This window comes from Patagioenas fasciata, chromosome 2, assembly GCF_037038585.1.
Source record: "Patagioenas fasciata isolate bPatFas1 chromosome 2, bPatFas1.hap1, whole genome shotgun sequence".
NCBI classification, from domain to species: Eukaryota; Metazoa; Chordata; class Aves; order Columbiformes; family Columbidae; genus Patagioenas; species Patagioenas fasciata.
In genome coordinates this window covers 59,811,544-59,832,744 of record NC_092521.1, presented here as the reverse complement: position 1 = coordinate 59,832,744, position 21,201 = coordinate 59,811,544, and the positions used below count along the sequence as shown (strand labels likewise).

The window sequence follows — 21,201 nt, the reverse complement described above, 5'->3', positions numbered from 1 at the left end:
TTAGGTCAAAGCAAAACATTTTAATCATCACTCAACAAATTGATTAGCAGTCAGCAGTGACTGAGGAACTCAGTGATCTTTTTGCTTGAAACACCGTTTAGTAATTGGACTCCCTCTCATTTTACAAATCTCATCAATCATGAGAACCATGATGAAAGCTCATTTTTGTTTCTTCTCACATAGAAAGTATTACACCATTACATTCCATTGAGCTTCTGCCAAGTAAATGTGACCGTGTGGAAACATATGTGCAAAGGCAAAAAAAGTGAGATATAAGCATTAATAATTCTGTAGCCAGAGCCTGAGTATCCAACAGTCCACATTTACTTCAAGCATTCATTTTTTCAGTCCCTGCTTTTCCCATTGAAAAGAACAGATAACCAAATGTGAGAAAAAATGCCCACTGTTACTTTTCAGATATATCATCCACAAAGCACAGACCTTCTAAACTTAGTAATTGCTGCTGCAGTCTGCAGTTTTGTCAGCAACATCTCACACTTGATTGTTTCCATGGCAACAAACAAAATAAAGGAACTGTTGATATTCTGCTGTTATCTGTTGCCAACAGAATTTTAGTACATTTCATTTATTTCTTTATTCCATACACATTCAAAACCTAATTGATTGAGGTTAAAAAGAACTTCTGGCATTGTAAGAACTGTTTTCTGGTGCTGACTCCTCAAACAATCTTCACCCAAGAGTGGGAGATGGAGAAAAAAGCACTACTGAGTGTTGTACTGGAATCAAACATTTCTTTCTTTATACAAGCATTAAGAGGTGTTTGGAACAAGGGGCTCATGTCTCCCCTACAGCCATGATGTCTAAAGCAAAATAAATGCTATGTATGGATGTAATTATCATGTAATCCACCTACACAGAGCACCTTCAGTTTACTGTCACAGAGTAAATCATGCTATGATGATTTTTATATTTCATCCCCTGCAGTCCCTCCCTTTCAAATGCACAGAACCCTGCTTCGTATAAATAAAATATTTATGACTAATTGGACACTTTATAATTAAAAAGAAGAGGAGATAAAAACAGATTGCATTAGCCAAGGCTCAAAGTGATGGCTATACTAGTTAATTATTTTTACACAGCTATGTTAAGGACCAAACATATTTCTATGAATAGAGGAATTAGTTCACTGTCCTATGGATTATTTGCTCTTTAATTTCTCTTCTCTTCCACAGGACATGTACTGGACAACAAACAGTACATACTGTGATTAATCCAGAATTTATATGCAATGCTGACCAGGAGGTCAGCTACTACCAGAGGTAACAAATATTGTCAGATTTTGTCTGTTTTCTTTACCCATTCCCACTGAGGAGCAGGAAAAAAAAAAAAGAAATTTGAGTCATTTTTCTCTTGCAGGCAAAATGATTTCCACAAATTCTCTAGGAACCCAGTTCTCAGGAAGCATTTATCATTTGATTTAATCATTTAACTGTTATTGACTAACAGGTTCAAAAGTTATGGGAAGGAAAATGTAGATACCTGTAGCTTTACTATCATTACTCGGCAAAGCAAACAAAACAAAACAAAAAAAAAAGAAAGAAAATACTGTGACGACAAATGAATGTGCGGTGAATAAATTAAAAATCTCAGCAGATTGTTCAGTTGATTAAAACATACCAGGATCTAGGGAGAAATTGATACACCTAGGATAGATAAATGATGAAGGTGAAATGGTGGAGCAGCACAGAACCATTTATCTTCTTGCAGGATGGCTGTGACAACTAATCAGCAGTAGACATCCTGCTGCTGCTTAGCAATAGCCAGAAATCTTGTTTCTGACCAAATCAAGAGAGACATCTGTTAGTAGGGCAGTATTCTTCAGGTTTCACAACTCTAACAACGTTATATTTTGCTTTTCTAATCTTTTCAACATTTTGTTGTAGTACTCCTCTGAATGGCACCTGAAAATGTCTGAAGTGTTTCTGAATCGCATCTGATACTATGGAAAGATGATGTCACTATCCTTTCCACAGTTTTTTTAATTACTGTCATATACAAGATTATATTAGCTACTTTACTTAAGCCAAAAAAAAAAAAAAAAAAAAAAAGTAGAAACTCCAAATCTAACAGTCATCTATTGAAATACAGCATGCTGAAATGCAACTGAATGTAGAAGTTTTACTGATGATAACCCAGTATGACTAAAGTTCTCAAAATGAAAATTCTTCTCCTGATTTCTTCAATATTTACCTTGACAGAACATAAAGATATACATGTTTATGGCAGTTCCTCACACCAAAGGATCCACTGTTCTTTTGCACTATTTTTCTTTGATTTCTTATACCAGCACTCAGAGAAGAATCACAGATATTCAGAAATTTACCTATCATAAAAAGGACTGTAGCAGCACCTAGAATTACCTACACAACCAGAAGTTTAATGCTTAAAAATAATCACTACCTTGCAGCCACCTGCTGAGTTTATTGCAGTTACTTACAGTATAATATATCAACACTAAATCAAGCCAAGAATCTTCTTTTCACTTTTATTCCTACTTCATTCATAGTGATATCTTCTTCACAATTTCTTATCTTCGAATGATTTCTTAGTTACAGTTGCCAGTTTGTGTAAAATCAAAATTAGCACCAGTAAAGTACAGAGCACTAAACATAATCTCAAAGCCAAGCTTTATCGGTGTGGGTATTGTTTAAAACCCTTATTCACATATTATATCTTGGAACTACTGTATCCACAGGAAATATTGCCAATTATTTAGCACTACACATCTAAAAACTAATGTTGGGTATTAATTATTACTGATTAAGATCAAATTCTGAACAATTATTAACTGAATTTTTTACCTTCTGAGTGGATCTCTTAGGCCCTCTGCATTCTGATGTTAATGTGGGAAGTTCTACCTAACTTTGCAGTCAGTTTTACGAAATAAAGATATTCAATCACCAGAATTTGAGGTTTTATGAAAGATTAATTTGTGCTGAATGAATGATGTCCTTTAGATACAGCAAACAGTCTCTGTTGATCCTTTAGGCCATTCATTAACTTTTACAGAAAGATGTGTAAGTAGGATTTATACATTGTTAAAGCTTAATCCAGGGCTTCTTTTCTAAATAACCACTTCATTAATAATTGACAATGAATAATATTCAACACACAGCCACTTTAAGGGGCAATTCCCTCAATAAAATCATTGTGTGTGGGAGGCATAGGAGACATACTGTTACAGAGTTAAACCTCATATAAATTCAAAAGTTTGGAGACACCTCTGCAATGTGATTCTGTCTTTCAAAATTATACGTGAAAAATTATATCACATTGAGACCATACAGATATTTATGGTAAATACTGTTGTGACCTCCCACTAATGCCTCCTATTGAGGACTATCGTTGCTTTCATACTTGGCAAGGAGCAAATAAAGAATGGAAAATTTTTAGAGTACTGTGAAAAAACAAACAAACAAACAAACAAAAAAACCCTGCAAATAGTCTATTTATTGATGTAATTTATGTGCCTTCCTCCCATAACACTTGAAAACTCTCCAGGGCAGGTATAAAAGGCAAAAAATACAGCATACATCAAAACCTTCCATATATCGATTGTCAGTTTTGTAGATGCAGTAAATAAAAATCTCATTTTATCATATAGTTTACTACTCTTAAGGTACTTAAACAATCCTTCAAAATATCATTAATCACTTCAAATAATTATTTCTTTTAACTCTCTGAGGTATTTTCAACATCATTAACAGATACATCAAAAAAACCTAAGAAAAATCAGGGAGCAGGAAAAATATTTACTCAGCATTATTGTCTATCCACAAATTTGCAAAAAAGGAGTTTAAGAAACTGATTCTACAAACCTTCTTTGCTTAGAACAATGTCTCTGAGTAGAACCACTAACCTCCAAACTGGGTCAAAAAGCAGTTGCCTGTATTGCTTGTATTTTAGCAAATATGTCTACATTGCGATTGATTTGAAGCTAAGACTCTCCTGACGTTATATCTGACTTTTGTTATATAAGGGCAGGTCTCCATAGATGTAAAATGCCAAATAAGAAATTCTGCTTACCAGGCATGAAGTATACCTTGACAACACCATTACATGGCTATCAAGTTTACTGATGCAAACATTGTAAAAATTATGAATCCCTTTTACTATTAAAAATCACACAAGTAACCATTATGATTTGTTTGTTTAACAGTTCGTCAGGTCTGTTGTCAATAATTGTCAGAGAATGATAGGAACAAACAACAGAAATTCATATACAATCATCTGATTTGCAGAAACAGAAAATAAAAGCAGCAAACGTAGCTTTTAAGACTGCAGTACGGACATTTTTAGCTGTATAATGATCCATACCTGGAAATCTGAACAAACAGAATCCGTCAAAGATGACCTAAGTCACAGCATTGTCTTAGTTCAATGCATCAAACGCTTAGATTTTCAAGATAACAGAATTACTGTCCTCTCTGCTCAGAAGACATAAAGAACTGTCAGTTTACTTTATGAAAAAATTCTTGAACTTTAATGAGTCAGAAAGAGAAACTGTGGAAAGAATTTGCAATTGTTACAACCGTCCACTAAGGAAACAGTTCGAAAAGGCAATTCAAAGGCAATTTTTAAAGCTACTAATACATACACAATGAAATGACATCCTTTTTTTATTGATTTTTTCTGATAATTCTCTGTTAAAAAAAAAAAAAAAAAAAAAGGTCCAGAGGTTTAAATCCTTTCAAAGCCATTAGAACAGAGCCGAAAATACTAGTCAAGGTTCTCTTGCTAAACATTTTTGTTTGTTTTCCACATTTATTGATGAGCACTCAAAAGATTGAACTTTCAAGGTAAACATGTCCTTTAGACTTTTTTCTTCAGCCTCAATCCTAGCAAATTCCTTTACAAGTAGTGTCCTGGAAATATCTTATGAATTAAGTTGTTTCTGATCAAATGAGACTTTCCTGTTACTCCCAAGCTAATCAATAGCTCTTCCAGGTATCAGCTGAACTACTTTCCAGATTTGATAGGCTGTCATATGATCAGACTCTGCAGAGATGTGCTGTAAACAGCTATATATGGGTTTAAACAGGCTACCATCAAAAGAACACACAAAACTCAAGCTATTCAGTCATAGATATTTCCACCACTGTAGCAAAATTTTTCATTCAGCTCCCTATGTTCCTTAGGCAGAAGGATTTTGAGCAACAGGTGTTAGGATGTGCATAAATACAAGTAAATGCTATTACAATCTGGAATAAATTATTTTAGAGCAAGGGAAGAGACAAACCTCTTTTTTGTTTGTTTTGCTCTCAGTTAGGATCTGGGAAAGTAAAAAATGAAAAAGACAGACTGTTGTACTGAAGCTGTTTAGTTTCACAATACCACTGGAGATATCACTTTCCCTCACTCCTCTAAAATGAAAAAATTAAAAAGAAAAAATGGTCACTGAGTGAGGCTGTAGAATGTCAAGACTTGCATCTTTTAAAGAACAGGAGTGTGTATATGCTCAGAAGTTTCCCTCTGGCATTCTATATTTAATTATACTTCACTTTCTTTTTTTAAAGATTAAATTTTTGTTAGTCTTTCTCTCCCAAATACTCTTAAGCTATTGATAATGAACCTGACGTGACTGGATTTGGAACAGTCAGCTAAATACAACAAAAATTACACTGTAGAATGGCTGCAACTGCCTGCTAGAAGATCAGCAGTCAAGCTTCCAACAAACCTTTCTCTCATTAAGTGCAAAAAAATAAACAAACAAAGCGGCAGAAAACCAAACCAAAAAAAAAAACCAAACCACAACCAAACCAACCAACCAAACAAAATCAACCCAAAGAAAAATAATCTATACAGTAAAGGGTGTCTACACGGAATATGTTTCAACGTTTATACCAAGAGTGTGGTGGTGATACCACTACATGTAGTGATTTACCATCACCAGTAGAAGGCCTCGGGTTTTTTATTAACTTGAAAGTGCAACATTTAAACACTTGTCTTGACCAGAACTGAGTTTAGTTTTGATATAAAGTCAAGTGACTATTGCCTGTGAATATTTATGGCAAAGTTCTAACAAATTTCCGGTTGATGAGTAACAAACACTACCCCTTTACGTTAAGTGTGGTTGGAGAAGGCTATCATAGAACCTAAACTAATAGCAAAGGGGTAAAGACAGTCATACTTTAGGCTGCAACCAATGAAGGAAAATCAGATAAAGAGATGGTGTTTGAAAACATGAAAAAATAATCCCAAGACAGACTCAAGTCTGAGAAGAAAGAAATGCTCACCACCTACTGTCTACTCATCCATGCAAAGAACTCAGGACACAGACATTTTGTAATGCTCCTCTCACCCCATCCCTCTTGAGGGTGACTACTGACCTTAGATACTAGACTGACACCAGAAAGTTGAACAAAACATCAGTGAAAAGGAGTGAATTTTGGTACAACAAATTCAATTGTATTGCCACTGAAACTTTTATTTATTATCCAGATATTTTGACCTGGAAATGTTAGCATCATTGTACCTGAGACAGTAACTGCATATTTGGATTACACAGTTAAGATGTAATGTTATCAGCTCTACATGTACAGTGTGTTCCTTTTTTCCCTTATAACTTCAAGTTTTAAGCAGCTCCTGTTTAAATACCATGTAGTGCCGAGTATATAGACGGTTAAATAGAAACCAGGAGTTGTGAGTAAATGGAGTGCTTTGGGAATTGAAACCACTCTGATCCTATCCACATCTATTACTATGACATAACAGACAACTAGATTTATTCCTTCAAGATAAAACTGCCCATTGTGTTCTGTGATACATAAAGTGTGATTAGACATCTTAAAGAAGCAGTTATTTTTTACTTCAAAGAAAAGAGAGTGACTTGCCTGAAAACTAACTTCTGCTGTCATGCAATTCTTGCCTCCCAGGAATATCTAAATAAGGTCTGCAATTTCTGCACTAAAGTTGAGAACAAATTTTGTTAAAAAATGCTTTTGATCTCATATGTTTTTTAAATACAATGTTCAAAGTACAGGTAAGATGATGAATACTGTACATAAAAACACGCAAAGGTTTTTATGCTAAGGAGGTATCCTGCCTTCTATTGAAATATCATCAGTAGCTTTTGGATGGTGACCCTCTCTACATGGAACATCTTCCAGAGGTATTATAATGTAACATAAAGTGTGGATGAGCTTCTAAAATTAGTATCACCATCATATGCACCTCCTAAGTACAAGACATTCTCATTATGAAAACCTTTTTTTTTTCTGTTTTCTTTCTTTGCCTTATTCTCATACAACTACCACTCCATAACATCCATCAATCACTCCAAAAGAGAGAGAAATAAATTGGGGACTAGTTCAAAGTTCATTATGCTCAAAAATAACACCAACAAACTGTGATTTACTCATAGTAGCGAAATCCAAATCTTAAACAGTAACAGTTATTTTTCACTAAAGAATGTGATAAATTAGCATTTAATTATTTCCTCTCTAGTATATGTGCCCCTACACCAGTAAAACAAAATCAACCGATCAACCAACCAAAAAAAACCAACAATGGATCAGCATTTTGAGAATACATTTTTTTTTCTCTTGGAGTTTTTTTTCCTTCCTCTAGCAAGACAGGTTTGTTTGTTTGTTCTGGGTGTGTGGGTTTTTTTTTTTGGTTGGTTGGTTTGTTTTTTTGTTGTTTTGTTCTTCTTGTTGATTTGTTCTGGTTTTGTTTTTGGTTTTGGTTTTTTTGTGAACAACAGGTCTCTGCAGTAACAAGACAGAAATGTTACCTAGCACCGTATAATTTTGATATGTTCCTAAAAGCCATTGAGTTAGTGCAGTGTGGTGGAAAGAATTCACAATGAGCAATTTTTCAGAGTACATCTAAGGCCTTCTTGACAATATGCTATTTTGATCTTGAAAAAGAAAGTGTGTAGCATTATTCTTCCCTTAGATCACCCAGAAGGTACCTCTGATGAATATGCTATGCAACCAGTAAGGCACTTTTGGCAGGTCTATTAAGCAATTTACCTGAGGACTATTCTAAAGCAGCATAATTTTCCTGCCAGCTTCAGTTGGTGTTTTCAAAGGAATTATGCTAAGTTTGGCAGCAGGATAGGGTAAAAGGGTATGAAAATGCAATACATAGAAAAAGCATAATAGTTTAAAGGCGGAAGTCTTATGGTATTCTTGATTTCTGAAGGCTATGTGGAGAAAGATACTACCAATTCATGAAAGTTTCTAGCTGGTATATATACTTTCCTATCATTTCAAATACATATTTATCATATCAAAAATTCCTCTTTGCCCATGGTAAGGATCAATATTTCCCCTTCTCAATGGGAATTCTTTAATCAACCATTCAAGTTTTGCTCAATCATTTCCTACCATGCTAATGACATGCTTTCTACCTTATGTATAAATAGTGGAAATCAGTGATCTTGACAGGCAAAAATATACAAATGTGTTTAAAGTCTGGATAAAGTTATTGACACAATGTTAAGGTAACTACTGGCCCCAAATTACATGAATCTGCTAATTCAGTGAAGACCTTAATAGATGTAAAAAAAATGGAAATTTTAGAAAAATTAAATTAATAATAGAAATGTATTTTGTTTGTGTAAACGGGATTTTTAAAGATATGCAGGACACTGGATAACCTTCAGTTTGACACTCAGCATCAACAACTTGTAGCTATTTCAGATCATGTAAGACAGCAGATTACTCTGGATTCTTTATTTATTGAGAAAGCACGGTGGCTAGGTAATAACTACCTTTATAAAAATGTAGTAATCTCCATTCTCTGTATTCTCTAGACTACATTAAAACCAGAGTGCTAGGAACAATTACGGTGTTACCAAATCCTTGTTCAGTGGGCATGCTGTAAGTTCACTTTTATTTTAGAAAGAGAATAATTTTAATTAGGTTTCTTATTTTTTAAGTAGGAAATACAGACAAATCTTTTATCTGAAATGAAGTATAATCATAGCACACAAATGTTGGTGACCTTAACACAAAGCATCATGAAACTAATACTAACAAATCTGATTTCCTTCTCTGGAGACTGTTTACAGCATATTTATATTTAATTACTTCATATTACCTATTATTATCTGGCATAATGAAAGATAATGCAAAGGCAACTATTGCATAAGATGTTTTAAAAAGGTAAATTTGCTTGCAAATCCAATTATTTTTTAATAAATCATTTAAATAATAAAGCTTCCAAATAAGAAACAGACTATATGACCACATAATTTCAACAAAAACAAAACAAAACAAAACAAAAAAAAACCACCAAATTGAGTTAAAGTTTATATTTACTTTGAGAAACATTAAAAAATGTCACCATGTCATAGGTGGCATTTCTAAATATCAATTTAGCTGATTTTATAAAACACAACTCATATTTCTCCAGATTCAAACTGAACAAACACCCTAGTGCAAAAGAAATTCCTCAGTCTGGCAGCACTGTTAAAGAATAAGAAAAATATAAAGTCTGATAATTTTGTCCGCACTTCAAAGATGGATATTAAATACTCCAGCCTACATGCACATCCAAGCTGGACTTCATCAGCCTACCCACACTAGTCCAAAACCACAGTTTACCAGTCTATACACAGAACATTCATTTTATTGCAGATACTCAATACCAGAATTTATAATGAGTCTTGTGTTAGAAGAACTATGCACCAGGTAGGAGATTGTCGTATTCAGAGTTCATAAACAACATCTGTCAAGGATTTTTGATGAATGATTCTAATATTATGCTGATTTACAGCTTGAAGCTGTAGGAAAGTGAATTCACATCAATGTACCTGAATTACGGAACATGCCATGAATTGGATGTTTCAGGCTTTTTCTACAATTCTCCATGACTACAAAACAGGATTTTTTATATTTAAATATATATATTTTTATCAAAACAAACTATATGTACTACTTTATGCAACAGGGCTATATTCTATCAATTGCTTACTCTGTCACTCATATCAAATGCTTTAGGTTAAGAAAAATCCTAAAGTTTTCCATGTCTCACTTATGATCAGCAAAGCTATTTAGTGACTTTATACCTTTTGTTTAGGAATTCTGAGATATGCTTTCAAGTAAAACAGAAACCATGTCATTTGTCAGAGTAACCTTCAAGAGCACCCATTTATTATTTTTTTGACTCTAGTCTACCTTTCCTTTCCTTTCCTTTCCTTTCCTTTCCTTTCCTTTCCTTTCCTTTCCTTTCCTTTCCTTTCCTTTCCTTTCCTTTCCTTTCCTTTCCTTTCCTTTCCTTTCCTTTCCTTTCCTTTCCTTTCCTTTCCTTTCCTTTCCTTTCCTTTCCTTTCCTTTCCTTTCCTTTCCTTTCCTTTCCTTTCCTTTCCTTTCCTTTCCTTTCCTTTCCTTTCCTTGTTCTCATGTGAGATTTCAGTCACCCTGACATCTGCTGGGTGGGCAACACAGCTAAGTACACACAGTCCAGGAGGCTCCTACAGATTGTTGATGACAACTTTTTGACACAGATGGTGGAGGAGTGAACGAGGAGAGGCATGCTGCTGGACCATATCCTAACAAACCAAGAAGAACTGGTTGGAGATGTCATGGTTGGGGGCAGCCTTGGCTGAAGCAACCATGAGATGGTAGAGTACAAGATCCTGTGTGGATGAAGCAGCACAATAAGTAGGACTAAAACCATGGACTTCAGCAAGACAAACTTTGACCTCTTCAAGGTCCTGCTTGGAAGAATCCAATGGCATAGGGCTCTAGAAGGTAGAAGGGTCCAAGTGATCTGGCTAATATTCAAACATCACTTCCTCCAAGCCCAAGACCAATGCATTCTTATGAGGAAGAAATGAAGTAAAGGATGTAAGAGGCCAGCATGGATGAGTAAGGAGTTCCAGTCAAAACTCAGGTGGAAGAAGAGTTTTCATGAAATGTGGAAAAAGGGACAGACCACTTGGGAGGAAGAGAAGGAGGCTGTTAGACTATGCAGGAATGTGGTGAGGAAGGCTGAGGTTCACTTCGAAGCAAATCTGGCCAGGGATGTAAAGGACAACTAGGAGGGCTTCTTCAAGTACATCAGCAGCAAAAAGAAGGCTAGAGAAAATGTAGGTCCACTGCTGAATGAGGAGAGTGCCCTGGTGTGGATGACACAGAGAAGGCAGAGTTGCTGAATGTCTTCTTTGTTTCTGTATTTACTGCTAAGACTGACCCCCAGATATCCTAGAACCTAGAGGTAGAAAAGTCTGGGAAAAGGAGGACTTTCCCTTGGTTGGGGAGGATCAGGTTAGAGATAATTTAGACAAACTGGACATCCAGAAATCTAGGGGCCCCAATGGGATGCACACATAAGGGCTGAGAGAGTTGACAGGTATTATTGCTAAGCTGCTCTCCATCATCTTTGAAAGGTCTTGGAGAACAGGAGAGGTGCCTGAGGACTGGAAGAAAACCAGTGTCACCCCAGTCTTCAAAAAGAGTAAGAAGGACAACTCAGGAAACTGCAGTCCAGTCAGCCTCACCTCCATCCCTGGAAAAATGATGGAACAACTTATTCTGGATGTCATCTCCAAGTGTGTGGAGGAAAAGAAGGTCATCAGGATTAGTCAGCATGGGTTCACCAAAGGGAAATCATGTTTGACTAACCTGATAGGCTTCTATGATGGTATGACTGGCTGGGTAGACAAGGGAACAGGAACCGATGTTGTCTACCTTGACTTCAGCAAGGCTTTTGACATTGTCTCTCACAACATCCTCATAGGCAAGTTCAGGAAGTGTGGGCTGGATGAATGTACAGTGAGATGGATCATGAACTGGCTGGATGGCAGAGCTCAGGGGGTTGTGATCAACGGTAGTGTCTGTTTGGAGGCCTGTAGCTAGTGGGGTTCCCCCAGGGGTCAGTATTAGATCCAGTCCCATTCAACCTGCTCATCAATGACCTGGATGAAGAGACCGAGTGCACCCTCAGCAAGTTTGCTGATGAATATGAGGAGAAACTTCTTTACTTTGAGGGTGACAGAGCACTGGAATAGGCTGCTCAGAGAGGTTGTGGAGTCTCCTTCTCTGGAGACATTCAAAACCTGCCCAGACAGATTCCTCTGCAATCTGCTCTGGGTGTACCTGCTTTAGCAGGGGAGTTGGACTAGATGATCTCCAGAGGTCTCTTCCAACCTTAATCATCCTGTGATTCTGTGATTCACTGCAGTCATGTTGGTAATGAAAATGAGAAATCCTTTCCATATCAACAATATTTAAAATGCTAAACTGTACTACCTCCCTTCCATGAAAGAAAGAGATACTTACGAATTACAGTTTAAAGGAAAGTGATAATACATGGCACGTAGTTTTATATAAAGATATAGATAAACAGAAACACACAGTATGTATAGAGAATTATGCATATCTACATCTTGCCATTTAAAACATGTAATGTTAAGACTTGTATTTACAAGTGTGAGTATTACTGACAAACAATCTTGAAGAAATGAAGACAGCATAAATGTTGAGGCATATGAAAAATATGTAATGCAGCCTTCTTGCAGCCTAATCCTAGAGGTGTATCAACAAAGGAGTAATATTGAGAATTCCAGCAGAGTTTCAGAGCATCCACAAAGCTCGTAAAATAATAAATATTTCAAATAAGGGGAATTATGGAACTACTGATGATCTCACCATCAAAAATGAAGTGTCCAGGTTGCTTTTATGCTCTGTACATTGCTAAATAATATGTTTACTGTTGTATCCTTTGCTACAGAACACTGTAATTTTTTAGTAGCGTGCTATGGGAACAATAATTCTATTTGTACAGACTTTTTGGAACACAGTTTAGCACTCAATTCTAGGGATGCACAGAGGCAGCAGCTACCACAGAAGTCCAGTGGGATAGACCTTATTCAAAGACCCGATATGATCAAGTCATCATCTATCAGAGCTGACTGTAATAACGCTGCAATTACTTGCATTCATATGAAGCCACACTAATTTTTCAAATGCATAAATCTTCCAAATAAAAAGAGGAGGCACAGTCCCTATCACACAAAGGCTGATAGTCTAAGACCCAGTTAGTAAAGACCTTCCTGTTTCCTTCACCTTGAAGAAGCTATTAGGATAATCAACTAAGTTTTCTTTCTTTTCTTTTCTTTTCTCTTTTCTTTTCTCTTTTCTTTTCTCTTTTCTTTTCTCTTTTCTTTTCTTTTCTTTTCTTTTCTTTTCTTTTCTTTTCTTTTCTTTTCTTTTCTTTTCTTTTCTTTTCTTTCTTTTCTTTCTTTTCTTTTCTCTTTTCTTTTCTCTTTTTTCTTTTCTTTTCTTTTCTTTTCTTTTCTTTTCTTTTCTTTTCTTTTCTTTTCTTTTCTTTTCTTTTCTTTTCTTTTCTTTTCTTTTCTTTTCTTTTCTTTTCTTTTCTTTTCTTTTCTTTTTTCTTTTCTTCTTTTTCTCTCTCTCCTCTCCTCTCCTCTCCTCTCCTCTCCTCTCCTCTCCTCTCCTCTCCTCTCCTCTCCTCTCCTCTCCTCACCTCTCCTCACCTCTTCTCTTTTCCTAGTAACTGCACTTAGAGGCCATTATAGTGAATTTAGGTGTGTTGATATGATATAAGTTTTGAAGCCATTTTAAGACAAAGTACGAAAGTTGGGGTACCTTGGCAGCATGTTCTATTGTACACCAGGATAACTAATAACTAGTACAACTAAGACAGGACAGTTTGGCAAGCTTTCAAAATCTCAATGAGATGGAAAATAATCCACTAATTAAATCTTGCTATGATAAACAAATTTAAAAGTGTTCCATTTATATATACCAACATCAGAACAGAACTGAAATAAAGCACTGAAGTGTCTTCATGCAGCATAATATAACAAAAAGTACTGCATTAATTGAACAATAACACTAAGCTTATCTCCCAAGTATTGCTAAAAAATGATACAATTGCCTCTGTTCTGCCAGTAATACTTCAGACAGTCCAGCTATTGACCTTAAAAGTCCAGTTTTCAGACTTAACCATTACTTTATCTTCTTTTACAAAAAACAAAATCAAAATGTGGAAGTCAAGCCTGCCATCACCACTACAAATGAATTTATATTTCAATCTAGTTTTACTGCCAAAACTTTAAAGTATATCTTTAAAAGAAAAAAAAAAAAAGATCTTTAAGTTGGAATGCAATGTCCATCATTAATCTAAACCGTTATTTTCTGAAGAGTTCAAAGTAGGAAAAAGAGAGTCCAGCTGAATGAAGTAAGCACAGAGAATGGAAATCAAACTCCTTTATTCCAAACACTAACTGCTCCTTTCTACAAATTATTTATTATGTTTCAGGTTAATGCTGTTTTCAAATCTGTAGGATTAAAACTATTTACTTAAGAGGCTTGGCAGTGTTGCAATTAAGCACCAACAGCCTTCAAAACAATGACAATGAAAGACAAAAATTTGCCAGTTTATGTTCAAATAAGCCAAAGGACTTGAGTGGGATATTGTTCATAAGTCTTTCATGTGAAAAGCTATACAACAAAAGATGAAGAAAAATAACATACGCACGATCTTCAGAGTAGCTTGACTGTTAGACTGTTCAGGCTGAATAAGAACTGAACACCTCAATCACACCTGTGTTGATTTATTACATGTGGAAGAGCATCAATAAAATAGTCTTAAGAGGATCTACCCCAGACTAGATAATAGCTCAGATTTTCGATTTCTTAGGTTATTTAATTCTAGGACCTTAGGTTCTTTCTCTTCATAGCATATTTTCCTCAAAACTTTGGATTTATGGAGTTGATATTTTCTAAATCATAAAGACTATTCTTGTACGTAAAAACAAGAAACCTTATTTATTAGATTTAAGAAATCTCAATAAGGTCAACGGGAAAAAATAAAAAGTTTAGTCTCAACACAATCATCAGTTTCTGAAACAAACAAAAGCGTCAATAGCTTTCTTCACTCAATGCCTGCATACAGATTGATTTTTCAGAAGGCAGGCTATTATGTATGTGTGAGTACCGTGACCTTTTAGATTTTATCAACAATATTCTTCATGTAAATTGATCCATCTCATACCACTGAAGCCAGGGATGCAGAACTCTCAAAAGCATTGACTTCCACTTAGTTACCTGGAAATGTAACCTCTCATGAAAAAGCAGCTTCTTCAATCATGGTGTGTGGCTCTGTATGTCATGTGATGAAATGTAAATGTCTGAGACAATTGAGAACTGCGGATACCTTTACATCTAGTAATCATAAAACCACAAGAGTGTGAATGTAGAGTAACCAATTTAAACTTAATCAGTTCTAGGCCATTACACTTGATAAAAGGTATTTCCACTCAGCTATATAGGAACTCATTACAATCGTTTCCATTTGAAGGTCAGCAATCACCAGTATTGACCTTCAACAGGACATAAAAGTTGATAATCAATGAATTCATCAGAAAACCAACGATCACAAAATAATTCTAAAAACCAGATCATTCTTAATCATTCTGAAGAAAAAAGTAACTTAATATTTTGGTGAATTAGACTAGACCAGGTTGAACCTCTCCTTGTTTTAGTGTTCTGTAGCCTCTTATGCATGCTGAACGCTTATATTGTCATTTGGTACTAAGTGAGGAACATCAGGGCTCTAAGGGTATTCTACTTTCTCCACTTTCTGAGATTTGGTTGCCTGGGCTCAGGGGTCATTTAGAGATAGTATACGTGAGGGCATGCCTCTGTTCCCCTCTTAGAAAGGACCTTAAGAAAGGTCTTCCAGAAAGCCTCCACCAGACCTACTCTGCTTTTCTTCTTCAGGGACTATGGGACTAGGAAAAGTCTGTACCCTTCCTGGTTTAAGTATTGTGCTCGGCTCCTGACTCACCTTTCCTTAGCGAATGGATACCTCCCTGATGTATTGAGGCAGAGGTCAACACATTGATTTTAACAGTGATACCAAAATTAAAGTAGTACAACATACGAGGAATTTTCAATTTCAGGTACTTATAGCCACAAACATCTATACAACGTTCACAAAAAAAAAAAAAAAAAAAGCAGTTTCTCTGGAATAATCACCTGCTCAGTTACAAAGACCTCTTGCAAAGACTACAGTGACAGAAAAATACTTTCTACACAGCTTTCATAAAGGTGTTTACAACCTTGCTCATGCAGGGTATATAATAGCGTAAAATACAGTACATTATTCAGTACTAAAGAAACTAAATCTCCTTCCAAGATGGTTGCCTCTCATTTATATTGAATATTTGGTAATGTGACAATAAATCTCCTTGGTAGGATGCATGGTTTAAAGTAACTAACCAGACAATGTCAACTATCTGGAAGAAGCACCCCCACTCCCACCCCCCCAAAAAAAAAAAAAAAAAAAAAAAAAAAGAAGAAGAAAGTGAATCATTGAGTGAAAAAATGTGTGTTACTGTTGTCATTTAACCCCAGCTGGCAACCAACCACATAGCCACTTGCTCATTTCCCACCCCATCCCTACCCAGTAGGATGAGGAATAGAATAGAAAAAAAAAAAATCACAGGTTAAGATAAAGACAGTTTAATTGGATAGCAAAGGAAGAGAAAATAGTAATAATCAGAATAATAATAAAAGAATATACAAGTGATGCACAATGCACTTTCTCATCACCCACTGACTGATACCCAGCCCATTGCCAAGCAACAATTGCCTCCGGCCAGCTTCCCCAAGTTTATATACTGAGCATCATATCATATGGTATGGAATATATCTTTGGCCAGTTTGGTCAGTTGTCTGGGCTGTGTCCCCTCCCAGTTTTCTGTGTACTCCCCACCTTCTCATTGGCTGGCCACTATAGGAAGCTGAAAAGTCCTTGACAGCTTAGTAACGACTAAAACGTTGGTGCATTATCAAACATTCTTATTCTAAATCCAAATCACAGCACCATATCCGCTACCAGGAAGAAAATTAACTCTATCGCAGCCGAAACCAGGGCAGTTACACAAGCTGAAGACAGTACATTACAGCAATCACCCCAAATGTCTCAATTCGAAACTGAACAGACCAGTATTCATTTTGGTATCTAAGGTTTCTTTCTAGGTTTCTTGATTGATATTTCTGTGAAAAAGAAGGAAATATAATGGTTAAGATACTTTACTTTCCTCTGCAATTATGTTACAGGTCAACACAGATTAAGAATGTCTTGGAATTGTTTTTATAATATACCCACTTTTCAACCATAATTAAACAAAGAGATACGAAATATTAAATATTCTTCACTTATAAGAAAAACAGAGTAATTTCTTCTGCAATGCTGTTGCATTAAGAAAGTCATATGTAGGGTACAACATTGTCTTTTAAAGAACCACCCTTATAATCATAAAGTATTTGATTAAATTCTGGTCAAAGCAACTTAAAACAAAGAAACAAATAAAAAGCAAAGAACAACAAAACATCAAAAAATGATTTTAAGTTCATATAGAGAAATCACTTTGGTTATCTTATATCAAAAATAATTTTTCTTCCTCTCAAATTTTCTGAAACAGGGAAAGACAGAGAGGTCAATATCACTAAATTGAGGAGAGCAGAGCATACAGGAAGTGACAGGGTCAGACAAGAAGTGTTCAGGTCCATAAATGAATATTTATACCATTTGGGAGCTTTCTGGCTTCAATGTACACAATCAACAAAGGTTAGTTTTAAGCAATCTCTTGACAAAATCACCATATCTAATAATAAAATAAAAGCTGTTATTTCTGTTGTCTCCTTTGACACAAGGCTGATTTTTTTTTTTTTTTTTTTTTAATTCTTAAACATTGGGGTGTTTTTTTGGTTGTTGGTTTGTTTGTTTGTTTTAATAAAGATTCTATGAAGAAAGATATCCTCTGAAAAACATGGAAATAAAAATGGTAGTATAATGAAAAGACAATCCTTTGTAACTAACAGTTTAACCAGAATTACATGGATTAAGTGACTTTAATACGAACTCAAATGAGCACAAAAGGCAAGTGTTGAACCAAACTCATACTACTTCCAATTAGATTATTCTTTCCACATACTGGCATAAATAAACAAAACCACACACACACACAAACAAACAAACAAAAAATCATCACACATTATGGAGCTTTACACAGAGACATGTCTTCCACACAAACTTGGCTAAAAGGCAAGTTTAGGGAGAGGTAGTTCAGGCAGAGCTGAGCCCAAGGTCTCCTCGATTAACATAATAACACAAGATAGGTGTCCTGAAAGCTCTAATGTATGCATAGCACATCAAGACAAAGCACAAGGTATTCCAGGCGTCTACTGCTGGCTGTTTAAATAACCCAAATTTCCAACATTGATGAGAAATATCAAAAAATACAATTTGAACCTGTGTATGTGTATTTTTAAGAAGGGTACTGCTGAAGAGCAATCCCTTCCTGTCTTTTTCCAAGAAAGTTAAAAGATGCCCAAAACCGAAGGCTGAATTCCTGAACTAACCTCTCTTGTTGTATTTACTTATTTTATTTTGTTTCATTTCATTTCATTTCATTATTTCATTTCATTTAATTTCATTTTATCTTTTTATTTTTCTTCTTAAAAAGGAATTTGCCAACAAGTGAATTTGAAAGTCTGCTACTTCAAAGAAGTCACAAGGTAACCAGAAGAACTCATTTCAAATATTCAGCATCAGTAAGCAGTACCTTGTTAACTAAAATAGGGTTACAGATATTCCACATAGGGCCAGAGTTGCTACCTAGCTGAAAAGACTGGTCACTGAAACTGTCAGATTTGACAGGTTGAATTTAAAGGAATGAAATTTGAACCGACCATCAACACACTAAGATGCATACATCCCCATTTACAAACTGACAACTTAATCATGAGACAAAATAAAATTAAAAAAAAAAGGGAAAAATTCCTAACCTCCTATCAACAGCAACAATGTCAAGAGTAAAGTTCATATTTCAGAAATTAATATAATAATAAAATAATGGGGGATGTGGGGGGGCAGGAAGGGAAGTGGCATTAGAATCATAAAATCATTTAGGTTGGAAAAAATCTTCAAATCATCAAGTTAACGGTAAACCTAACACCGCCACAAAAATACCTCTGTGACTGCCACATCTACAGTCTTTTAAACACCTTCAGGGATCATGACTCTGACACTTTCTTGAGCCTGCTCTGAAGCTTGATAACCCTTTCAGTGGAGAAATTTTTCCTAATGTCCAAACTAAAACTTCCCTGGTGCAAATTGAGGCCATTTCCTCTCAACCTGTTATTAATGAATTAAAGAAGATCTAATTTTAATTTCATCACAGATTTTAGGGAATAGACTTACAACACATTCAAGTCTAAGAATAGTACAGAAATAGTTGAGGAAATTACTCATGTGTATTCTAGAGTGGAGTCAGGTATATTTATTTCATAAAGGGAACTATGTAAAATATTGTATTGTATGGTATTTTATAACTAGCTGTTCACAAAGGGGAGAAAGAAAATATATTAAAATCTGGCAGTCTTTTTGTAAGGGTATAGTAAGACACGCCAAATAGGATGTGAGGAACGACTTGCAGAAGTTATAAAAACTATTATTAATCCTTTTCCTAACAAATTGACAGCAAGAAACCTGATGGCCTGTTGATAATTACACAACCAATATGGAAAATGAAGGAAATGATAGCTACTTGAATTCCTTCAATATTTACATAAGAGAAGCATGGAAATAATATTGTATCCCATATATATCAAAAGATCTGTCTCAAATGGAACACTGTCATGAAACAGATAAAATGGATAGTTAAAAAACCTGGGAATGGATACCAGTCATAAAAGTATTCAGAAGGCCAAGAAAACAGCTAGCATAATAACAATTTTTAGAATACTTCAAGAGCTGATTAAAAAAATAAAAAAGCAAACAAATACTTGTGACAGGAAAAGTGACATTCTTACTTACAAATTAATTATGAATATGAGTATATATGGACAAATATGATAAATTGAAGAAGAATCAAATCAATTTTTGTGCAAGAAAACTTAGGTCTTACAAATCCATTTCAGTTTTCTAAACAAGTCAAGAAATTGACTCTGCTGGGTCAGAGGTCTAGGCAGGCCTTCAAAAGGCATTTAGCAAAGGCCTTCCACAATGTTTCTTATAGAAACCTACCTGAATTTGAATAAGAAAAGGCCCCCACATGGTGGAATACCTAGTTATTAAATTAGGAAAAAAATAAGTGAAATGGGACATGAAGAGAGGAATAAATTATCAGTTTCCATGCTGTAGAAATATCATATTAGTAGACACTCAGAGGGAACCATGTTTGGCTTTTGCCACAGAAGAAGAAAAATCAAAATTATTTAAGAAGTTGGGTAATTACAAACAGGAACAAAGAGACTAGGGCATTAAAAGTAATAAAGACCTTCAATACTTAGTGACACAAAAGTGAAAAAAATATAAAGTAGTGCAAATCAAAACACAGTTCTGATTCTACTAATAGAGATGCAGCTCTGTGTTTATAATTATCTCTAAAAATGAGATCTTACAATCATAAAAGGCACCCATATTTAAAAATACCAGCATTTTATTTTTAAAATATATTGTGCAATACCTGTAAAAAAGTAAACAGAAGATTAAGAGTTATCAATAAAATAATATTAAGCATATTAGAAAATATAATTATTCCAGTCATACATTAATATCTTCAGTAGTGTATTTCTGTTTACTCTTGTTTTCACCCCCTTCACACATCTCCCAATTATATAAGTTTGAAACTGGAAAGTCAGAGGAATAATAAGTGACTGATAGTAAGGAATTGCTGGTGTATACAATACTGTACTCAGAGGGGAAAGAGAAACTGAACTGGCATATAAGATTCTTGGACGGATGAAGTGAAGGAAGAGGGAACTGGATTAATTTTCTATTCCAATATCGTGAAATTGCAGATGTAAATTCAAAGCAAACGATGTAAATACTTCACCTGATGTATAGCTATATTTATTATACTCCATGGCAGGCCATAATGACTGTTGAATGTTTATATGTGTTCAAACAATAATTGGAAAAAAAAAACACAGAAGAGATACTCAGTAAGAAGTATTAGAGTTGAAAAACTGCAGCTTCATTCTGCAACTTTCTAACTCATAAGGTGCTAAGAAGCCATCACAGTGCTCTGGGAAAGAATTTTTCCTCTGATCTTAGGAAGCCTTCCATATATATCCATTTCTGGTCAGTGTCAGAAATGGGATACAGTGCTAGATGAACTTTTGTTCTGATGGCATGCAAGCACTCTCACACTACTCAGCCAAAAAAAAAAAAATAGAGCTGGCATTT

The 21,201-nt window shown here is 35.1% G+C and overlaps 1 protein-coding gene across 2 annotated transcripts in view; it reads right to left on the bottom strand.

Moving 5' to 3' along the window:
- The window catches only part of CCDC102B (coiled-coil domain containing 102B), a 161,437-nt gene that overhangs the window by 76,417 nt on the left and 63,819 nt on the right, over positions 1-21,201 (bottom strand). The gene's annotated exons all lie outside the window — the stretch shown is intronic.